The sequence below is a fragment of the Nanorana parkeri genome, unplaced genomic scaffold, assembly GCF_000935625.1.
Source record: "Nanorana parkeri isolate BGI_ZX_2015 unplaced genomic scaffold, ASM93562v1 scaffold882, whole genome shotgun sequence".
NCBI classification, from domain to species: Eukaryota; Metazoa; Chordata; class Amphibia; order Anura; family Dicroglossidae; genus Nanorana; species Nanorana parkeri.
Genome location: NW_017307150.1, coordinates 170,783 through 191,566, shown reverse-complemented (window position 1 = coordinate 191,566; position 20,784 = coordinate 170,783). Strand labels below are relative to the sequence as shown.

The 20,784-nt window shown below is 40.3% G+C and overlaps 1 protein-coding gene across 4 annotated transcripts in view; it reads left to right on the top strand.

Moving 5' to 3' along the window:
• LOC108794659 (fibroblast growth factor 12) overlaps positions 1-20,784 on the top strand; it is a 421,105-nt gene that overhangs the window by 270,606 nt on the left and 129,715 nt on the right. The gene's annotated exons all lie outside the window — the stretch shown is intronic.

Below are 20,784 nucleotides of genomic sequence, written 5' to 3'. Positions count from 1 at the left end.
TTGGGGTAGATAAATGAACTGTCATTCTTATTACTCCATGTATGCCGTGGAGTTGAAGCGTTTTGCACCCATAGCAACATGGAGGAAAAAGTGGAGAAGTTTAAAGGAGAACTATGAGATGAGTGATTTCCACTCACCTCATAGTTCTAGCCAACCTGTGACAATGAGACTGTCACAGGTCGGCTCAGTAGATCGGGACGTGAGCGAACAAATACCGGCGTTCGCTCACCTCTCGATCCTGTCACGGCTCTCTGCCGTGACAGGGGCAGGGGCTGGATTCCCCTCTCCCCGCTCCGATCTGCCAGCGCTGACTGGCGGAACGGACGGGGGAGGGGGCGGGTACAGCTGGCTCTGCCTCTAGATAGGCAGAGCCAGCCGTCACTCACGCAGCTGGGCGGATCCCGACGTCCATGTCGGGATCAGCTCCGGCTGCGGCGTCTCAGTATACAGCTCGCGGTATACTGAGCTTAGGGTAACGGGAGGACGCTAGTTTGTGTCCTCCCGTTACCCTGAGGAGAACTATGGGGAAAAACACTGACCCCATAGTTCTCCTTTAAGCTGCATGGTTGTAGCAAATGGCATTCAGAATTTCCTATGTACTAAAAATATAGCTCCCTTATTTACAGAATGTTGGCTAAGTAGTTACTTACTTTGCTGTGCAAATCAGAGTCCTAGTTGCCTGTGTGGGGTTTGTATGTTGTGCCCATTTTTGCTTTGGTTCTCTCCCATAGTCCAAAACATACTAATAAAGTAATTGGCATCCTATCAGGTTACCCCTAGTGTGCACATGAGTGTGGTAGGGCCATTAGATTGTGAGGAGGAAGAGAGATCCATATATGCTGTATATATACTGAAAATAAACAATAATACTGGAAAGTACAGTGCATATGTCATGTATGGCTTTTTACTACAATATATGTTTTAGAGTCAGTTGTCTACAATAAAAGTGTGTGTCAAAGACTTGACAGTCCACTAATCTTCTTCAAATGGCACACTACAAAGTTTCAAATTCATTAAAAATGTAGTTTTATTGTGACATAATGCTGGGCTTTTTATCATGACCTCTTTCTTCTTCTTTTACTTTTTAATTTCTTTAGTTCAGAGATCATAAATGAGCGCAAATAAAAAATAAATAAATAAAAAATGTATTGAAAAAGAAACTCAGACTCATTTAGGCTGAATTCACACCTAAGCGACAGCATTTTTGCTAGTTTCTATGGGCATTTTTGCTGCACGTTTTTGCACGCATTTTATGTGCATAAATCAAGTTGCGCATTTTTATGAGCAGATTGTGACACACCAGTGACAAAACGCTCAGATGTGAACATGTCCATAGAAATTAATTTAAAGCCCAACTCCAGGATACATTTAACACCCCAGCCACCCTCTCTCCTATACCCAACTAGCTGATTACTGGATTAAAAAAAATTCATATCTCAAAGCCCTTTTTTACTTACCTCAAGCCACAATCATGTGACACCATATCCCGGAGTCTTCTCTTCTTCTGTTTACTTCCTGCTTGAGTCCTTCTTTAAGTGTCCACATCATTGCCTGCATGGCATGAACACTTCCTGTTGGATGCCCATAGACCAGGTTCTTCTCATGATGCAAAAGAGGACTGGAGCCAGCAGGGGGGAGTGAAGTGGACTGGCTGTCTCAGGCACCATCGCTCTGCTAGATTCTCTGTTCCCCCACCCAGAAACGATAGCAGTGAGGGACCTAGAGGGGGAACTTAGGTGATTATATCTGACTGTAAAAGGAAATAAAAGCCTATAGGGATGGGTTAGAGATTGGTGTGAGGCAGGCGTGGAAAAAAATACATTTTGGGCTTTAAAAAAAAAATTCACAATATAATGTTGTCGCAAAAAAGTGTTTACTCTTGTATGGCTTAGACCTCAATGTAACTTCTTGCTATATTTTTGTACCTATAAATCTGGGACATTGCAGACACATTCTTAAGATTAATTAAGTCTGCATTTGAGCCTGTGTGGTCCAGCTTCTCCCTCATTGCCCCAGTGTTTTTCTCTGGGATTTTTGTTTAAATTGTGGCACAATTGGTTGCTAAACACTTATCTGATGTATGTATGGCATTCGTATTATGCTGCAATTGCTTATTATACATTATTTATTTTGTATCTTGTTATCTATTCATGTGATTGTTATAGATATACTCCCATTATCGTTCTGATGAAGCAGATCTTGTGGTACCTGTAAAATGTGTTGAGCCATCCCTATCCCACTGCATACTCAGCATCTTAATACAGAAATATAGGGGTCTATTCACGAAGCTGCCGAAGGATCTAGCCGTAGCTTCGGCCGATCCTTCGGCTAGCTTTGGCTAGCTTCGGCCCCAGGACCCCTGGGGCCGAAGGGGTGCTGTACGGGTTATTCACAATAGCCTTTTTTTTTTTACGGCAGCAGAACCGCTGGACAATAGAAAACTGTTGGGCGGAGCTAGCTGTCATTGCTAGCTCTGCACATTCGTTTTCTATTTACTTTTTAAACTATTTTTCTGTTCTGCTCGGTCCCTCAGCCGAACAGCCGAACCGAATGCAGCTGAGCGGCATTTGGCCTTACACTCACTTCTGTTCAGCATCTATAAGAATAGGCCGAACAGCAGTGAGTAGCCTGCCGGAGGTTTGGCTCAGCCGATCCAGATGTTGGATCGGCTGAGTCGAACTCCTTCTGCACTTCCGCTCAGCCGAACATGCTGAGCATGTGCGGCCGACCCGAAGCCATGCGAAGCAAGCCGATGTACGGCTGAATACGAATGTACGAATACATATGTCAACCATGTAAAAAATACTTGCTGTATGAAAACAGGTGCCTACAGGTTCATTTTCTGGAAAGTTATGTTTGTGTACATTCAGCATTCTCTAAAAAGAAGGGTCTGATGGCTAGAGAGCTGCTGTATAAGGTAAAGCTCCTTAAATTAGCATTTAAGGGAATTGTTTTCATTATAAATGAATGTCCTGCTTGATACTCTTCTCTAGCTTTGACAAACCTGCCTCTTTCCCAATGGTGTAACAAGGCAGCTCATGTGTGGGTTTTGAAAAAGTTGCCAAAAATAAAGACATTTAGTAGATCAGTGTGATACATCTTTTGATATTGGGTTAAATAGATTAGGATTATATTAATGGATATCTCCAGAGGCTCTTAAGACTGAAACAGCTTTTTAAAGCTTGAAGGCAACTAAATGTACACTTAGAAACTGTGTTACCTGCCAAGGGATTTGTAAATCTGTGCAGGCAGTGCTTTGAACCAGGCACCCTAACGATCAGCTCAGCTAGATCCCTGACTTTCACTGCAACAATAGCAAAGCTTTTTCCAAGAACATTGGTTAAGATCACACCCCCAGCCTGCTGGTTGGGCAGTGAAGGAGCAATAGCATACTGAGGGGTTTCCTTTCCTTGCTTGGTTTACTGTCTCCTCTTATCAGCATGCTCTAGATTAGCATATGTGCATGAAGGAGAACCTGATCCTAGTGTTGCCCCTCCCTCTCCCATTCTGAGTGCAGCAGGGCATAAGGAGGTTGATTTTAAACTTGCCATTACCCACACCCATCCTTTTGCATGTAGAGTAGGATGATATCAGTCTAAGTAACTAGATGAAGAACAGATTAAACAAACTATTTCTAAATACTTTCTTTATATACGCTGGTCATGTGGCGTTTATTCAGTTTGCACCGCACTGTGTGATCGGTGGTCACGTAATTTAATAAAAAAAAAAAGGTATTCTAATTTTAATAAAAAATTAAGAAGCCCTTATACCTTATGTAAAATATCTGTAATCAAATTATATAAATAAATTTTTTTTCAAGGAGGCGGAGTTTGTTTTGATGGAAAGGAAGGGGGAGCAGATGTTATTCAAACGCTCTTCTAGTGGACAAAAAAGTCACATAGGGCAGCTTGAAGAGGAAGAATGAGGAAGTGAATAGCTTCACAACAGACAACTGATGGAGCATGTTGTGGCAACACAGCAACCAGGGGTTCGGCTGCTATTGTGTTGTCACTACCAGTAGGGAGGTTCAAGGAAACGGCAGGACCAACTAGGTTTTTTTCAAAAAATGAAGAGACGCAGGATGAAATATTTTAGCACACAGGTAGAGGATCTAATTGTAAATAATTAAAGAACTCCAGGAAAATAAAAAACGTGCTCTTGCAGTGGGACTAACCCCGCACTACTAGGGTTAAGTGCTTGTTTTGTCCAGGGGGCTCAAATAAAGCAGTTTTACTCACCTGATTAATGGACCTGCATAAGACATGATGATGTCAGCGGTCCTTAGACCTCCGGAGGCTGGGGAGAAGAGGTTGTGGGAATCGATCTAGCAGCCCAGAGGGAGCCAGCAATACAGAGGATCAGGTGAGTAAATCTGCTTTACTCCGGCCTCTAGACCAGAGGTGGTAAACCTTGGGCAACCTCCGGAAGTCATGCCTGTGGCTGGCAGAGTCTTGCAATGCTTCATGGGAGTTGTAGTTCCACAACAGCTGGAGGGCTGAATTTATCCACCCCTGCTGTAGACAAAACGAGCACTTAATCCATGCTTTGCTCGGGTAGCTACAGAAAACAAAATGGGGTTTAATGGCACTTTAATATACATTTAAGTACATGCACCATTTCATTTCAACTTTTGGTGTTTTATATTAGCCTGGAGCAGCTTCAAGAAAGGTAACAACCTAAAATATTATTTTTATACAGCAAAATGTAGTCCAAATATCATATCAAAAACACATTTATTGGATTTATTTACACGGGCTGAGTTTGATTGTACGTCTTTTAAATGTTATATTATAACAGTATTTTTTATTGGCTTAAACATTAGACAGAAACATAATCCTGTAATTTTAGGTAGACAATTTCTGGGAATACACGTGTATGTTATGAACAGTTCATTGTTTACAGATCGCATGCATTTGTAACATAAAATGAAAGTTAAAATAGGAAGACGGCTGCTTGTTACTGTTCTAGTAAATTATATTATTTTCTGGGGGGTCTCAGGATGTCTCATTGATGAGAGCCAATCCAGCTTTGCTGTGTTTGTCCTTGCTACTCCCTAAGAACAGCTGAGAGGAGGATTTCCCACTGCAGCAGAGCCTCTTGAAGCATGTCAGTAATAATTAAGAATACGAGCAGCTACTATTGGAAGAGGGACCTATGCGCTTCTCAATATGAAAAGCCTCTTTCATGACAGCAAGCCAAGAAATTCACTGATGCATCATTTTTTTTGCCATTTATAAGACAGAAAATGTAACGTGTTCAGCCAGGCTATGCTGTATGTGCTGTATGTGTGTATTTGAGTGTGTGCCTGTGCATGCATGAGTGCATGCATGCATCAATCCTATGATGAGATATACCATATATTCATATACTTGGTAATAATATGAAAAGAGAAAGAAAAACAGACAACTCTAAGGTTATCACTGGTTAACAGTTTGTAATATATAGATGTTAAATGTTCACGTGAGCTAGTGGCCTGGGTAAGTGGACCACACCAATCTCTTAGTAGTGCCACTAGCTCAGGTGAACTCCATATAGCTATATTACAGCCTAATGACCAGTGATATTACAGGCTTCTGTGTTTCTTTCTATTTCAGCATTAAAGTGTTATTAATGTCCAAATGTTGTAAAGCTGTATCAAATGATGATCAAATCTCTTACAATGAATGCTGCTCCTTGATGTTTAAAAGTTTAAGCTTCCTGTAGAATCAGCTGGTCCCCTTATCACTGGCCTTGATATCCTTTTTCAGGGCTTGTTCACGCTTATTCCAGTTGGTTCCAGCACCATTAGCTGCTGGAACTTACTGGATCGCATCCTGGCCGGCTTCCTGCGTTCTGGGGTTGAAGGGGATGTAGCGGTGCATTCAAGTCAATAGCATCACAGCCACACATGCCTGCCCACAGTGCAATCACTCGCACCAGAACGAACGCGTGGCACAGCAATGACCGCATTCCGGTCCAGTGTGATCACCACAAATAGTAGAAGCACTATTTTTTGAGATTGCACCAGACCCCTAGCAAGCAGTAGATATATGCAAAAACATTAAAAAAAAAAAAAGTTCATATCACTGGCAGGGAGAAGATTCAGTAGAAGTGAATGCAAGCAGTTGGGAGCGTGTACGTCGGACAGACTCCTTGGGAGAAAAATAAAAAACAGTCTGCGCTGGATCAGAGACCGGCAGCAGCTTTGGAGTGACTGCTGGAAACAAGGAAGAAAATGATTGGATCAAGAGGCATCACTTAAGGTAAGTCCTTAAGGCAGCATTACAATGGCGGAAAAAAATGGGAGGGTTTAATGTCACTTTAGGAGAAGCCAAGCTGAGAGAGTTGGAGCCAGCTCTTTGGAAACATGATGACTGTAAGTGCTTGGGCATAAATAAAAGAAATACTTTGCAGGGCAATGTAGATTTGTTTGTCAATGTGGATTTGAAAGTCAATTTAGGATTTCACATGCTCTAATGGACTCTGCATAATGCAGAAAAAATAAATAACAGAAGAGTGGGTGACACCTATTGCTTAGACACTCATTGTCGGGAAATCTTCTGGAATCACTAGAATGTCTGCATGAAATAGGAAGAATGCATAATTCAACCGACTGGTGGTCACTCAAGACTGAATTCTTATTGGGTGGAGTTGGTTTTTAACATTTTAGTAGAGTCTTGTATAGACAGCATAGATCCAGAAGATACATTTGATACATAAACAGGGCTAGATCAGGTTACACTTATTATGGAGACATATTTTTTTGTTTTCTTGGAAAATGTGTAGGGAAATAGTTAATTATATCACAATGAAATAGAGATGTCCAAGGTGAAAGCTGTGGGTCCCGAGGTTAATGGAATCCAGTTGCTTCAAGGGTATACTGTTTATCGTAGAAGTACAGAAAGCCGGCTGATTCTGTCTCCAGGATCCAATTCTTTCATATGAAATCATTCTGTTTTCTCCCTCCTAAAGCAAAACCATTACCAAGAGGTCAAGTAATTTAGTGTTATTGGAAAATAAAACACACATGAAGACTGAAAGGGAAAATGTGTGTGACTAAGTCATGAAATATTTATTTTATTTCAAATGCATAAATAGGAATCATTTTGGCACTTCCAGAAACAACGTAACAGTCTGAACAGTGCAGATTAGTGTTTGGAAACCAGTGACTCTGAGCTGGCACAATCATAAAAGTCTATAAGAATGTTCTGTGTGCAGGTTGTTGTAGATAGTAGTAGATGTGACAGATGAGGATTGATCGAAGGTTTACTGAACTTACAAAGTCAGTAGGAATTGCACACACTTCTGTAAAAGGTAAAATATGAACTTGATGAATATATGGTAAAAGGTAAATTATTGTGGATTCTCAATTAGCACATGTTCTAATTTACTATTATATCATTTAACTTATCCACAGTATCAACTAGGGATGTTCAGATACCAGTTCATATACCAGTGCCGATACTTGGTATCTTCACGAGAACTGCAGCGGTTGCAGCTGGGACCTGGCCCTGGCGCTCCACCACTGTCCTGAAATCATTAGTCTGTATTGTATTAGAAAAACTGTCACATGACAATAAACAAAAATGTATCAGTACTTGTATCTGTGAGTACTTGGACAAGTGTCAGTACTCGTACTTGAAAAAAAGGTATTGGTGCGTCACTAATATATATTTCTAAAAAAAAATCATACATTAAAACAGGGAGGCACAAATCCCAGGAGCTCCGTGTGCTCCTTAAAAATGACAGCTGCCTCCTAAGTTTTTATTTTTTCTCTAGTCTAGTCTCGTGGCTGGCAAAGTATCTGTTCATGTACTTGTACCGAGTATGATACTTGTTATCTGAACATGCCTAGTATCAACCTGTATAAACCCCTTCATTACCAGGCCATGTGACACGTTCAAGAGATTAAAAGGGGTTATAGGGTTAAAAATGATCCACAACCATGAATTTCTGCTGCCACTGATCTGAAACTAACAAATTAATTCATTAATTTGTTTTTCCTTCCTCCCTTTCCTCCATTGTAGAGAGAAGGGGCATGCTCAGCAATGTAAACGCTGCACTGTTTACATTTGTGAAGACTGTGATTGGTCATCACAGCAATCACAATGTACAGAGCTGCTCAGATTGGTTCATTGTCATTAATGGGTGCAGTGGCCACTCAATAGTTATTTCTACTATGATGTTTATGAATAGCATTGCAGAAATAAGCGGCCAGCAATTTGCAATTCATAAATGTATGGTGCTATTTAAGTGGTTAATAGAAGAAATATGTAAAATTTCACACACATTTTTGTAAATATTGCTGTTTTCATTTTATTCAGCACTTTACATATTTTGTCAAGCTCTGTACAAACTGTTGGCACTATATAAATCCTGAATAATAATATTTATAATAATAAAAAAGGTAATTATTAGGTGGTTGCATGTATCTTTCATGTAATTCCAGTCAGAGGTGACCAGAGGCAGTAGCGTTTAATCTAAGATGTCTTGCACCAAGGACTTGAAACAAATCTCATGCCAAACATTGCTTTTTTTTACACTCCAGACGTTTCGATCATAATAGGTCTCTTTATAACGCCAGGATGTTGTCTTTAGCCAGTGCCAGACCTTGGCATATGAGAGATGTCCTAAAACACCAACAAACTTCCTAGGGCTTATCTCCTACTCTCTGCTCCTCTTTGCTGCTGACACTTCCCATCCACTGTCATTCTGACAGCTGGTACTTGCCCTGTAGCCCAGCAGTAACTGCAGCTACTTGTGTTTAAATTATGTTTGCTGATAGTATTTGCAAGTGTTATCAAAAATACATAAAATATCGAAACATTTAAAAACATCATTATGGCATTGGCTATTGCAATTTGAAATAGTCAATAGCAGGATGTCTATTTTGGCCCATTGTGCACATTCTGCTGCCGACCGCGGAATCTAGATGCTGTCCGGCAGCAAAATGTAAACAAAGAATTTCATTAGCAACTAAATCAATTTAGGGGTCTATTCACTAAACTGCCATAGGCCGAGTGACTAACCGACCCGAAGCGAGCCGAACGCTGTTCGGCTATTTACTTCAGGATGGTACGGCTGATTCCAGCCGTATATCGGCTGAAATCAGGCGTACATCTGGTGGCTTCGGGTGGCTTCGGCCGAACATGCTCAGCATGATCGGCCGACCCGTAGCTCAGAAGGAGTTCGACTCAGTCGATCCAACATCTGGATCAGCCGTACATTGGCTTGCTTCGTGCGGCTTCGGGTGGGCTGAACATGCTCTGCATGTTCGGCCGACCCGAAGTGCAGAAGGAGTTTGTCTCCTTTGACGAACCTCCGGCAGGCTACTCGCTGCTGTTCTGCCTATTCTCATAGATGCCGAATAGCAGTGAGTGAATAGCCGAATGCTGCTGAGTGGTACCTCTGTGGTACTGAGCAGAATAGAAAAACAGTTAAAAAAGTAGTAAAAAATTAAATAGAAAATGATTGGGCAGAGCTAGCAGTGACAGCCCAATGGTTTTCTATTGGCCGGGCGGTTCTGCTGCCATCAGAATAATAAATAAAAAATCACCATAGGAATGCATACCTAGATTCCTATTGGCTATTTCACTCTGCAATAGCCAATAGCAAACTAGCTATGCATTCCTATGGTGATTTTTTTTATTTTTTATTCTGGCGGCAGCCAACGGCTCTGATGCCAGAAGAAAAAAAAAACAGAGCAGGGAAAGTAAAACCTTCCCGGAGACAGTGTTTTTCTCCTGGGCGGCCGGGAGCCGCTATCTAACTCCGACTTCGGGAGCTGTATGAGCTATAGTGAATAGCCCGTACTGTAGCCCTTCGGTTCTACTGAACCGAAAGGGGTCCTGGGGGCGAAGCTAGCCGAAGGATCAGTCGAAGCTACGGCTAGATCCTTCGGCATCTTAGTGAATAGACCCCTTAGTTGCCAATAAAAAATTTTGTGTGCACCAAGCAACCGACAGCTTTTTAATGCAAATAAGCCACCATTTTTTTTTGCTGGATGCTTGAGAGTGCCAGTTGCTTGAATGCCAGATAATGGGGAGTTACGATCTACTTTACTCCACCTAGTTAAACAAGCTATATCATAAAGTCAGTGAGTCTGAATCTTTTAATATCTGGGTCTGTAAAATAACTTTCTGAACTTTCTCCGGGCCGCTGCTCTGCTCGGTGGGTGGGGTTTCAATAGAAAGCTTGCTTTTGGCTATTTCAAATTGCAATAGCCAATAGCAGGCTGGCTATTGTTCCCTCCCACTGAGCAGAGGAGCGGACCTGAGAGAGAACTTTCTCTGCAATTTGCAATACCCTATAGCAGGCTGGCTATTGCTCCCGGCTGCTTCCATTCACCTGTCGGCTGTGGAAGCTAGCCGGCAGGTGAATAGGGCTGCGGAGGTAAGCGGGGGCGCCGCGGGAATGGTTGCTTGAGAGTTACTATTAACTCTCAATCAACCATAAACTGCAGTTATTCAGCACCTACTGATCCCCGTGGGTGCCGGATAACTGGGAGTTTACTGTACTAACATGTACTAAAGATGGGGGTTTAAAAAAGCAAAGTGCCCAAGTGAAATATGGCGTTGTGTTGTGACGTCTCGTGGCAGATTGTGATAAGGGAATCTGCTTTTACTGAATTTATCAGAAAATAGAACTGATTGCACATTCAGAAGCTTGTATTTTTTCAAGAATCGATTCAGATTGAATAAAGACAAAAGCAAAACTGGTAGGTAACAAGTATTTTCAGGATGCGGCTAATTATTCAGCAATGTAGAAATAAGTTACTTTGCCAGGTTTGTCTGGTAGGAAAGCAGTCAATATAACTAATATTCTGGCCATCACTCAGCTTGCTGGGCCCAGCCATATTACTTTTCACTGGAGTATATCTTGATTGGAGGGCCTTGACCTTATTGGAGGGCTCCCACTATTGGCTTGATTCAGTGCTAGTTGCCTGGAGGTTAGCAGAATAGTCATCCAATGTTCTGGGTTTGTCAAACTACTGAATCCCTTACTAAGTTGTACCTGCAGGAGCAGAAACCATCCATTATGTGGACACTACATGAGCCCACCATAAACTACAGCCTCTTTTAAAATATAATAAGTGATGACAGTTAGATCTTTGTTCCAAAACTGTTGCGCTGGGGATGCTGTTGAAGCCTTTGTGGGGCCAACCCGTATGTAAGTATGCTGCACATGTGCAGCTCCGTGTATAATTTGGGCATACACCACAATGAATGAATCCCCACAAATGCCTGGCAGTTACATCATCCCAAGATGGCCAGTCAAGATGGCTGATGATCCGCGGCCCAGCAGAAGACCAGGTGATAATGTTGATGCCATCATGGAAGCTCACGGAGATCGCATCGATGGAGGGAAGGTGGATATAATTCCGGTTTAAATATAGCTTTTGAAACTAACAAATTCTGCACCATCACATTTATCTCGGTGTCTTCCTTGCCAATGTTTATATCAGGTATGCAAACAGTTAACAAATTTCAGTTCTTTTGTGACGAGTTTGCAGGAATGTTTGCCAAACCATTAGTATATGATTCATACTTTTGGAAATTACTTTGGAAACTATTTATTCTGATGATTATGGTCCCTGCCAGCTAGGTATCAAACAGAAAACTATATATATGCTATTTCCTTTTATTAGAATAGGCTTTTTTAATTTGTAATGTTCGTGCCCTGAATTATGACTACAGAAGCAAAATGTTTTATTTCCTATAAAGGCAATCCCTTTTTATTTCCTATAGTAGCAACTAAAGTTGTAGTGCCAGGCAGTTTTAGAAAATTACAGATTACAAAATGAACAACCATTAATACTAAAGTCTGCATAAAAGCTGAAATCCAGTGTTTGCTGTATCGCCATGTCCATTCCTCCGAAACCCATCCATCTTCCTACTTTTTCCTGCTTTTTTTCTTCTCTGAGGTCTAATATAAATAACTGTATAAATCACCATACCATTTGACTACAAATAGTTTTTGTATTTCATGAAACTTTTCATGAAACTTTAAAACTGTATCTCTAGCCATTTTTAAGCTTTAGACAAAGTAGAGTAGCATTAGAACCTCTGTTTATATTGTTGTCTTTGTCATGACTGGGGAGATTCACCCTCTTTATTTGTCCTGCGAACCACTATTACTAGAACAAAATGTAATTTTGGGGAATCCAGTTTTTTAAGGCTGTCACTGCAGCAGAAGGTTAGGGGACATCTTCCAATGGGTCAACCTGCTCTGGTGATACTTGTCCCCCCCCACCTACTTTGGAGAGAGATCCACTTACTTTCTTTTTGTCTGTGGGACAGAAAGTGAAGGAAAAGCTCCACACATATAGCAAAAAGAAGAGAAGTGGTTTGACCATTCCCTGTTCTATGAAAAAGAAGACAAAACTTGTCTACAGGTACACTTCAACAATTGGGGGGAAAGGGCTATACTTCCCCTACCATTGGTGACAGCGCCATCACTATAAAGCCATCCCTATATAGCCATCACTATACAGGTGGAGCCTTGGACAATTATTAATGTTCCACAGATTCTTGTACATAGAGGGGTTACCAGAAGCAGCTGCAATTGTCACATATAATTTAAACCTTTAGTAAGTAATGCCCAGGACTTATTCATCCTATTTCACTTCACTTTACTTTTTAGTAAACCAGGCCCATTGTGTAAATGCTCTTGGAACTCTTGACAACAGTAATAGGGGGTCACATTTCATGCCCCACTTTCCTTTCGGGGAAAATATAACCCTTTCACTATTGATGCTTTGTACCTACATTAACATCATCTGAGAAAGTGTAGTGTGTGACTGGAAACTGCTGTTGCACAAATTTTGGTGCAGCATTGTTTTACCAGTACATGGGCTTTCTACACTCTCTTCAAAACTCATCAAAAACTTGCACGTAAAGAAATGTCTTTGTAAAGGCATGAATAAAGCTAGGTATACAATAATGTCATTTTTACCATAGGTGTAATTTTAGCTTGCTTGTTTAGAGATTTACCTTAATGAGATATTATGTACATTCAGTAACAAACCATATGTCACACCTGAGGAGAAAATGTAATGCGAATTACCTTTGAAATTAGGGGAAACAAAAACGTACAAGTTGTAAATTCAAGCTTGACTTGCCCATCTCTTATTGTGTACCAATTATAGTAGCATACAGGAAGCGTTTAATCAAGCAAATTAGCTACACAATTAGATGCAAATCAGATTGCCTCTTATATAACAAAGTATATTCAACAGATTTGCTGTGCATTGTGACCCCTGCATCTGTTACCCCGGGCAGCAAACTGAGACAGATTTTAACAGATCTGCAACAGATATAGGCAATGAAGGTGCGACAGGCGCACAATTAAAAAGTAGTCAGAGCCCGGGAGACATTTATGAATGAAGCTTAACTTTTATAGTAAATCTGTCTCATAATCTATCTCACTGCCCCTGTTTAGCATTGTCTTGCTGTGCAACAAAATTGATACATGGCTCCCATAGCATAAGACAAAGTTAAAACAATGGATGTATGCGTACCCATGAGCCACCTGCATGAATAAATTGTGTTGCAAATAGCCTTTAAATATTGTAATATTATACAGCTGTGTGACATTGTAGACAGGACATTTTAAATCAGCATACAATTTACTGAATACACATTCCAGCTGTTGAATTCAAGTCCCAGCTGAAGTATAGAGTACATTGGGCTCGGCATGACTCACAGCTGCCCTTATTACCTTTTTTATCTTTATATTTCTTGTATTTTTTTTACAATAACATTTTCTACAAACACTTTAAAACAAAATCATAATCTAGTATATTGTAAAATAAAATTAGCGTGTGCTACCCTTATCCAACAGTCTTCACCTGCCCACATTGTATGGTATTGCCTTATGTATGTAAAAGTAACCAGCTGTACATAAACGTAGATGTTTAATTTTATACAACTTGTGTGTGTAGTACAGCCTATAGCTCTAGCTGCCATTTCTGGGAGGCTGCATGTAAAATAATAGCTAACTGTGCTTAAATGCAGTGCTTTCCCCTATATTAAAAGATAACTAAATGTAAACCTTTTTTGGCTTTAGTCCTCCTTTGGGTCACAGGAGTACATTTGCTAATATTGTTGTGATCCATCCTGCTGCCTGATTGACAGCTGGCTCTGCCTTACAAATTAAAGGAATCACTAGCACTCACAGGATGTGAAATTCTTGTTGTATTGAACATGCGTCATATGCATCAATCAAACCAGCGTTTCGGGGCCACGCAGGGTACCTTCCTCAGGGTGACACAGTGGCTCTAGAGCCAGATACACACCTGCTGGGTGTGTACACACTACAAAGGTGTTTCGATTCCTCCCATAGATCATGCTGGGAGGGAACACACTACAGAGGTGTATACACGTTCATGGTGTGTTTATAAGGTTAGTAAATCAACCCCAGTGGCTCTAGAGCCAGGGCCAGCTGTGCCTGTCCCCTTCCCTGTCCCTCCAGTAAAGGCTAAAGGAACAGAGAGGGGAGGGGGGAATCCATCTCTGCAGGGAGAAGACCGTGAGCTGAGTGATCAGCGGTTTGTGATCACTCAAGCTCTCAATCTATAGAGCAGGCATGTGACAGCTGCAGTGTCTAAGTATTGGGTAGAGTACATTTTACTCTCCCAGTACTTCTCCTTTAATATTAATATTGTTTTAGAATCTCCTAAAACGTGTACATATGAAACAATTAGTGTTACTAAGAACTAATTTAAATGAATTTGTCTGAAATTGATATTCTCTAGTTGTCCTTTATTTTTAAAACTTTATGTCTCTATGTAGATAGGACTTAACCCTGAGAAGTAGTAGCTGCAAATATTTAAACGTGATTGTGTACTGCATATATTTACTCAAAATCATATATTTCTAGAGATGTCTTGACTAAAGCATGCAGATTAAGGTCCAATACAGATTCAGCTGATTTGCAAATAAAGAATATCCACAAATATCACACTGTCCAGCTGTTCTTTTATATTTTAAATGAAAAAAATACTTAGACCCCGTTCACATTGAGCGATTTATCGCGCGGTAATTCCCGCGATATCGCGGCAAATTACCGCGCGATATCGCGCTCCAATGCAATCCAATGGGGCAAAGGGTCCTGCTGTCGCGGGTCGTGTGTCGCTACAGCAGGACCCTTTTTGGAGCGGATTTAGCCGCGATTCAAGCTTGCTCAATGCAAGCTTGAACGCGACATCGCGCGGCAAATCTCGCGATGTCGCGCAAATATGCAAATCGCGCGACAAACGCGCGATTTGCATATCGCGCAGTGGGAACGGGGCCTTACTGTTACATCTCTTCCTAGAGATGTCAGGATGGCATAGCGTTGTAAAAAGTCGTGTTACATTGTGTCCCACATATAGAAGGATCACTAAACCAGTTAAAGCATTGGAAACCCTAGGTATCCAACACAACAGCCATAGTAAATCTGAGACCCAACAAGAGACTATTTGTGGGGTAGCTGACTCTCTTGCTAGCTCACTTGGTCAAAGCAGAACTAACATACCTTTCTTCACTGCAGTAGTTCCACTGTAATACCCTCTTGAATCAAAATAACTTCTAACCATCCTTGGACCCAAAATAATATAGTGTAGAATTTAAATTAGATCTAAACACAATCACTTAAATCTCTTATAAGGTTCAGCGGGTTAATGTATTTTCAAAATTTGTTTATAATAATTTTAAATCTGCATCTTTCAGCTTTCATTATATTAAAACCTGGTGATTGGACCATGAAGATCTATTTTCAGTCACTTCTTGTGAAAGGTTGACCTCTGTCTCCCAATGCAGTAGTCACCCTTCTCATGCGCCCCTGATGGAGATTTACAGTATCCATGTTGATGCACATTGTACTGGTATGGTCCACGTTGTTACTCTCGGGAAACTAATGGCTAAATTAATTTAGCATGTACAACTATTTTAGTTTTACATCCCAACTTACAAGTTGCCCCTAGACTCGAGTCTGAAATGCTGCTGGGAATTTTAGTAGTTGCACCAGTCATGTTATGCTCTGAGGGTGGGGGGGGGTTTATTATTCTAATACTGTTTTTTAAATACCTGTAAGAGGTTTGAAGTAAAGATACATATTGCTTTATTCTATACAGGTTGTACTGTGAATGCACAGGTAATAAATAAAGGCAAATAGGAGTCTTGTTTGGGTTGTGGAACAGTTGCTCCTCACAGACCCTGCAGTTACACCGTAGATGTCTCCCCTTAGTAAATATTCACTTTCCTTGTAATTGGGGACATGGCAGCGGTGTGTCATTTCCTACATACTTTGTACTGAAAGGTGTTGCTCTTTCTCACTTCAGAAAGTTGGAAGATATGTTGGCTCCCAGTCGTTGATATGTGACGGACAGCTGTCAGTGATAGGGTAGTCACAGTGTTGGGGTGCCGATTTAGTATGCTCCAAGCACAACACAGCAAGGATGTCCAACTGCTTCTTATTTGTATTAATGTGCATTTATTAGTTCCTGTGTACACCCAGTTGGGATTATCAGGAAGTTCTGTTCAGCCTGTCCTTAACAGATCAATCAAGTGCATAGAGAAACGTACATGAAAGCCCTGACAGCACCTATACATACAATGGTTTTCACAAGAGATGAAAGATGAGAGCATGGTTTGCGGTAATTTTGTAATTGTGTAGGAGCACCATTGCAAGCTGTGTGGATGTGTGTGCATGTCACAAAAATCCACAAATTTGGTCCACCAATCTTTTAACTGGTTAGGCACCCAAGTAGATAAAGGATTGGGGCAGGTCCCTTCCACTGGTAATCTCATTACAGGTGGATTGCTTATATAGCTATCTACAGCATTGCTATACTGATGAAAATGTACTTAGTTGTGCATACTAGGAGGTAAAAAAGTTTTACTTTAGCTTTTAGATACATGTGTCATTGCTCTCTAATACAATCTCAAACCAAGAGAAAGAAGTTCCCTTACACAGAGGGAAATGCAGTATTTTCCACAAGCTGTTTTCTATTCCCTTCCAGAGAGAGCACCAGACATTAGCGCACAGTTTATGGCCTGATGTAAATGCTCTTGTTTTTCATTCTACGAGAGGAGAGCAGATCCAAAGGATACAACACCTCGTGATAGTGCACCAAAAGCAACTGAGAAACAGGATGACGTTCTGTGTAAATTGCAGATTAAAATGTTAATTGCCCTTAACATTGTTTAAACACATTTCAGAGTGATATGTGCGTAGAGACAGTTTTAGCACTGAGAAATATAGATTACCGCCTTGATATGTAATTCAAGGCAGAATTTTTCCATATGTAAAACAGGTGCTTTCTGCTCTTATAAAAAATTAACCTTTGCATGACATATTGTCTTATATGAATGTAGTTATACAATATGCAGTACACAAAATATAACTCTCATTATGGTTTGGGCTTTGTTCCAAGATGCTCTGTCAATGTTCATTAATTTTCTCAGCAATGCACCTAAACTCTAATCAACAATATAAAATAATCTGGACTCTTTACAAGGAATCATGCTGTCTTACATGCTAACATTGGCATACAGCTCTTTGCTCATACTCGTTTATGTATCCAACTGTTAAACACAGTATGGCTGAAAAGTGGTCAGTACTGGATTGTGTGTGGGTAAAACATCAGACTGTTAGACTTCAGCAAACAGCCTGTTCTAGATTTATGAATGTTATAAATGTTAATTCTGGCCTTGATCTGTTCTGTGCGGGTGGACCACTAATATCACCTATGGACCCCAAAAGAAGCTGATAAAACAGACCATCTCTGTGAATCAGATTTACAGAGCAATATGGTCACTAAATGGAGCTGAGGAGGATAGAAAATGCCATAATGCGTTCACTCTGTGAACATTTTATAAATAGATCTCTATTTGTTAGTGCACATTTAACATAATTATTGCCTTTTTCATGGATTCAATATAACAGTTTTGAGAAGTTTTCAGGCAAAAGCACAGAAAATGTAGTATTTTGTACGTTTTCTTTTAGTGTATTTTGCGTTCCATAAACAATGTTTATTAACTTGCAATATGTCTAAATGTGCGTCTAAATGTGGTAGCAAATTTGACTAAAAAGGAGCTGCAAAGCAAGCTGCTCTGCTGTGCTGTCTTTTCAGCTAATGCCTAGAACTCTGAAAATCATTTGTCATGTAACGAATGTTTATTTGCAAAACAAAGACTGTATAGTATATGGATAGTAAAAATTGGTTATATAGTACAAACTGCTATAAGCCCACAATCAGAGCTGGACTGAAATGAGCCAATGTAATATTCACCAATGATTTGACCTCAGATCCAAGGGCCCTAGATTATTTTGATTATTGAAAAACATTTTCATGTGATACCATCTATAACATAGGCCAGTCTTGCTGATAGCCAATTATAGATTTTTTGACATAACGTTAGGTGTGGTGTACACCATGGTATTGGCTGCATCTACTATTGCTACAGTCAGTTGACATTCTGGGTGAAACTGGATAATGTGATGAATCTTAGTAGATATAACTGATTTTCTTCCATCCCTCAAACACCATTTCATCCAGAAGTAAAATGATGTATGAATTAGGACACTTGCAGGATATCTATTTCATAGTGCCCGAGGTGGCATATCCTAAAAGCATGCAGGGAATAACATTATTATTATTATTCTTATGTAGGATTTATATAGCGTCAACAGTTTGTGCAGCGCTTTACAATATAAGGAAGACATTATAATCACAATACAAATCAAGACAAGATGGTAGGGAGGGCCCTGCCCATGAGGGCTTACAATCTAAAAGGGAGGGGGAAGTGATACATGAGGAGGGAGCTGTGTGGGGATGAATTGTTGGAGAACTTGATTTTTGAGCGGTTAGGTTGAGGTGGGATAGGCTTCCCTGAAGAGATGAGTCTTTAGGGAATGCCTAAAGGCAGTCAAGGTGGGCGACAGGCGGACAGGTTGGGGTAAAGAGTTCCAGAGGATGGGAGAGACTCTAGAGGTCCTGGAGGCGAGCATGGAGTAGATGCAATTAATAAAATTCAGAATCATGCACCAGCTTAAAGCAAAAATGAGCTTTCAGTTTAAATAAGCTAAATCCATTCCAGGTGAATGAAAACAAGGGGTGTGCAAAGTCCTACAGTTTGTTTTCTTTAGAAAGCAGCCGCAGTTGAAAAGCCTGTCCTCTGCAAGCAAGTAGCGGAGACGCATTCTACTAGAGCTTGCCAATCAGCAGGGAGCATGAGCTTTGCTGATGGTTGAGCTATAGGTCTGATGTAGCAGGAGCTGTATTGGACCTCAGCAGAGATACAACTGCATCCACAGAGGGAGCAAGGGTCCTTCTCTACTGCGTGCTGGCAGGGGACAGGCATTTCCACTCATGCTGTGGCTGCTTTGTAAAGAAAATAAGCTATACGACTTTGCACAACCTTTGCATTGATTTACCCAGTACTTATTTAGTTAATTTAATTTGAAAGTTTAATAGGACTTTTTTTGAAAGCTGTGAGCACTGTTTTAAAAAATAATTAATTTAAATGTGTTCAACGTATTAAAGAATATTTTACCCCATGCCTCTAAAGTATTGGTAAACTTGTATGAGGTTCTGCCAGACAAGGGAGTGTTGAAAAAATGGGAAAGGATAAAATAGATTGCTTGTTTCCCTCCAGCAATGTTTGGCATATTGCCTGATAATAAGTAGAAGCTGAATCAGCTTAGGCCAAGGATGGGCTGGTAAAGTAATGCTTCACTTGAATATATCTGTACCTTTCAGAAAAAAGAATTGGTATTGTGAATCTCAATAGTTTAAATGTTAGCCATTGTCAAGAACTAGACTAAAGAGTAAGAAAGGTTTATTATCCCAATTCACATGCATTTTGTTTCCATTCCATGTAGTGGTTATAGAAACATAATACCCAAAACAAAAAAATACAATTCATTATGTGAGAGAGCTGCTAATAACAAAGTTGCATATAAACATTTCACCCCTGTACAAAGATTGCGATTTCTGGCATTCCTTCTTTCTTTCTCCCATCTTGCTATGTAACCTTTTACTTTGTGTAAGCTGTCATTGCTGGCAAAAGGCGAGTGCAAAATAACAGTTTTTCTATGAGATTGCAGGACAGGAAGTAATCAGTGCTGTGGAAAAATTAGCCCCATTCATAAAACCTAATTTTAATTATCTTAAATTTATCAGCCATTCACATAGTCTCACAGTTTATAATTCAGTGGAATCTCAGCAGCAGAAGCTGCCAGTGTTAGATTAATTTGTTGTTTCATTTATAGTATGTCAGCTATCCCCAACCCTTGACAGCTCATGAGCCACATTGAAATGTAACAGAAGAGGACACATCATCAAAATATTGCTTTAAAATGCTGTTAATACTGTAATAATGTTTCGTGTTATAGTTTAAATAATTAAAAATCTGCTATTCTGCTTTATATGTTCAGTGGGAATAAATAATATAGCAGCTCTACAGATAGACGCTGAGTACATACTGAGAGGGTGCCAAGAAGACCAACATCAAGAATTGGGGAGTACAGCGTGTGACTGATGGGCAACTTGTTTGCCATTGCTGATCTGATGGAAGGACTCATCTTAGAACAGCAATAGGTTACAGACAGACCTTATAATCTCTTTACCACTTACATAATGTTCGGAATGAGGAAGGGCCGTCCGTGAATTTTCTAAAAACAATTAGGCTGCATATTTTAGCAAATATAATTTCCTAAGGATAAAGGAAATATATTTGCTCTTTAGATTACTAGTGGCATGTGAGAAGATATCACTTACCTTTGGAACATATTTTTTAGTGGGAATTCTCGGCACCAACT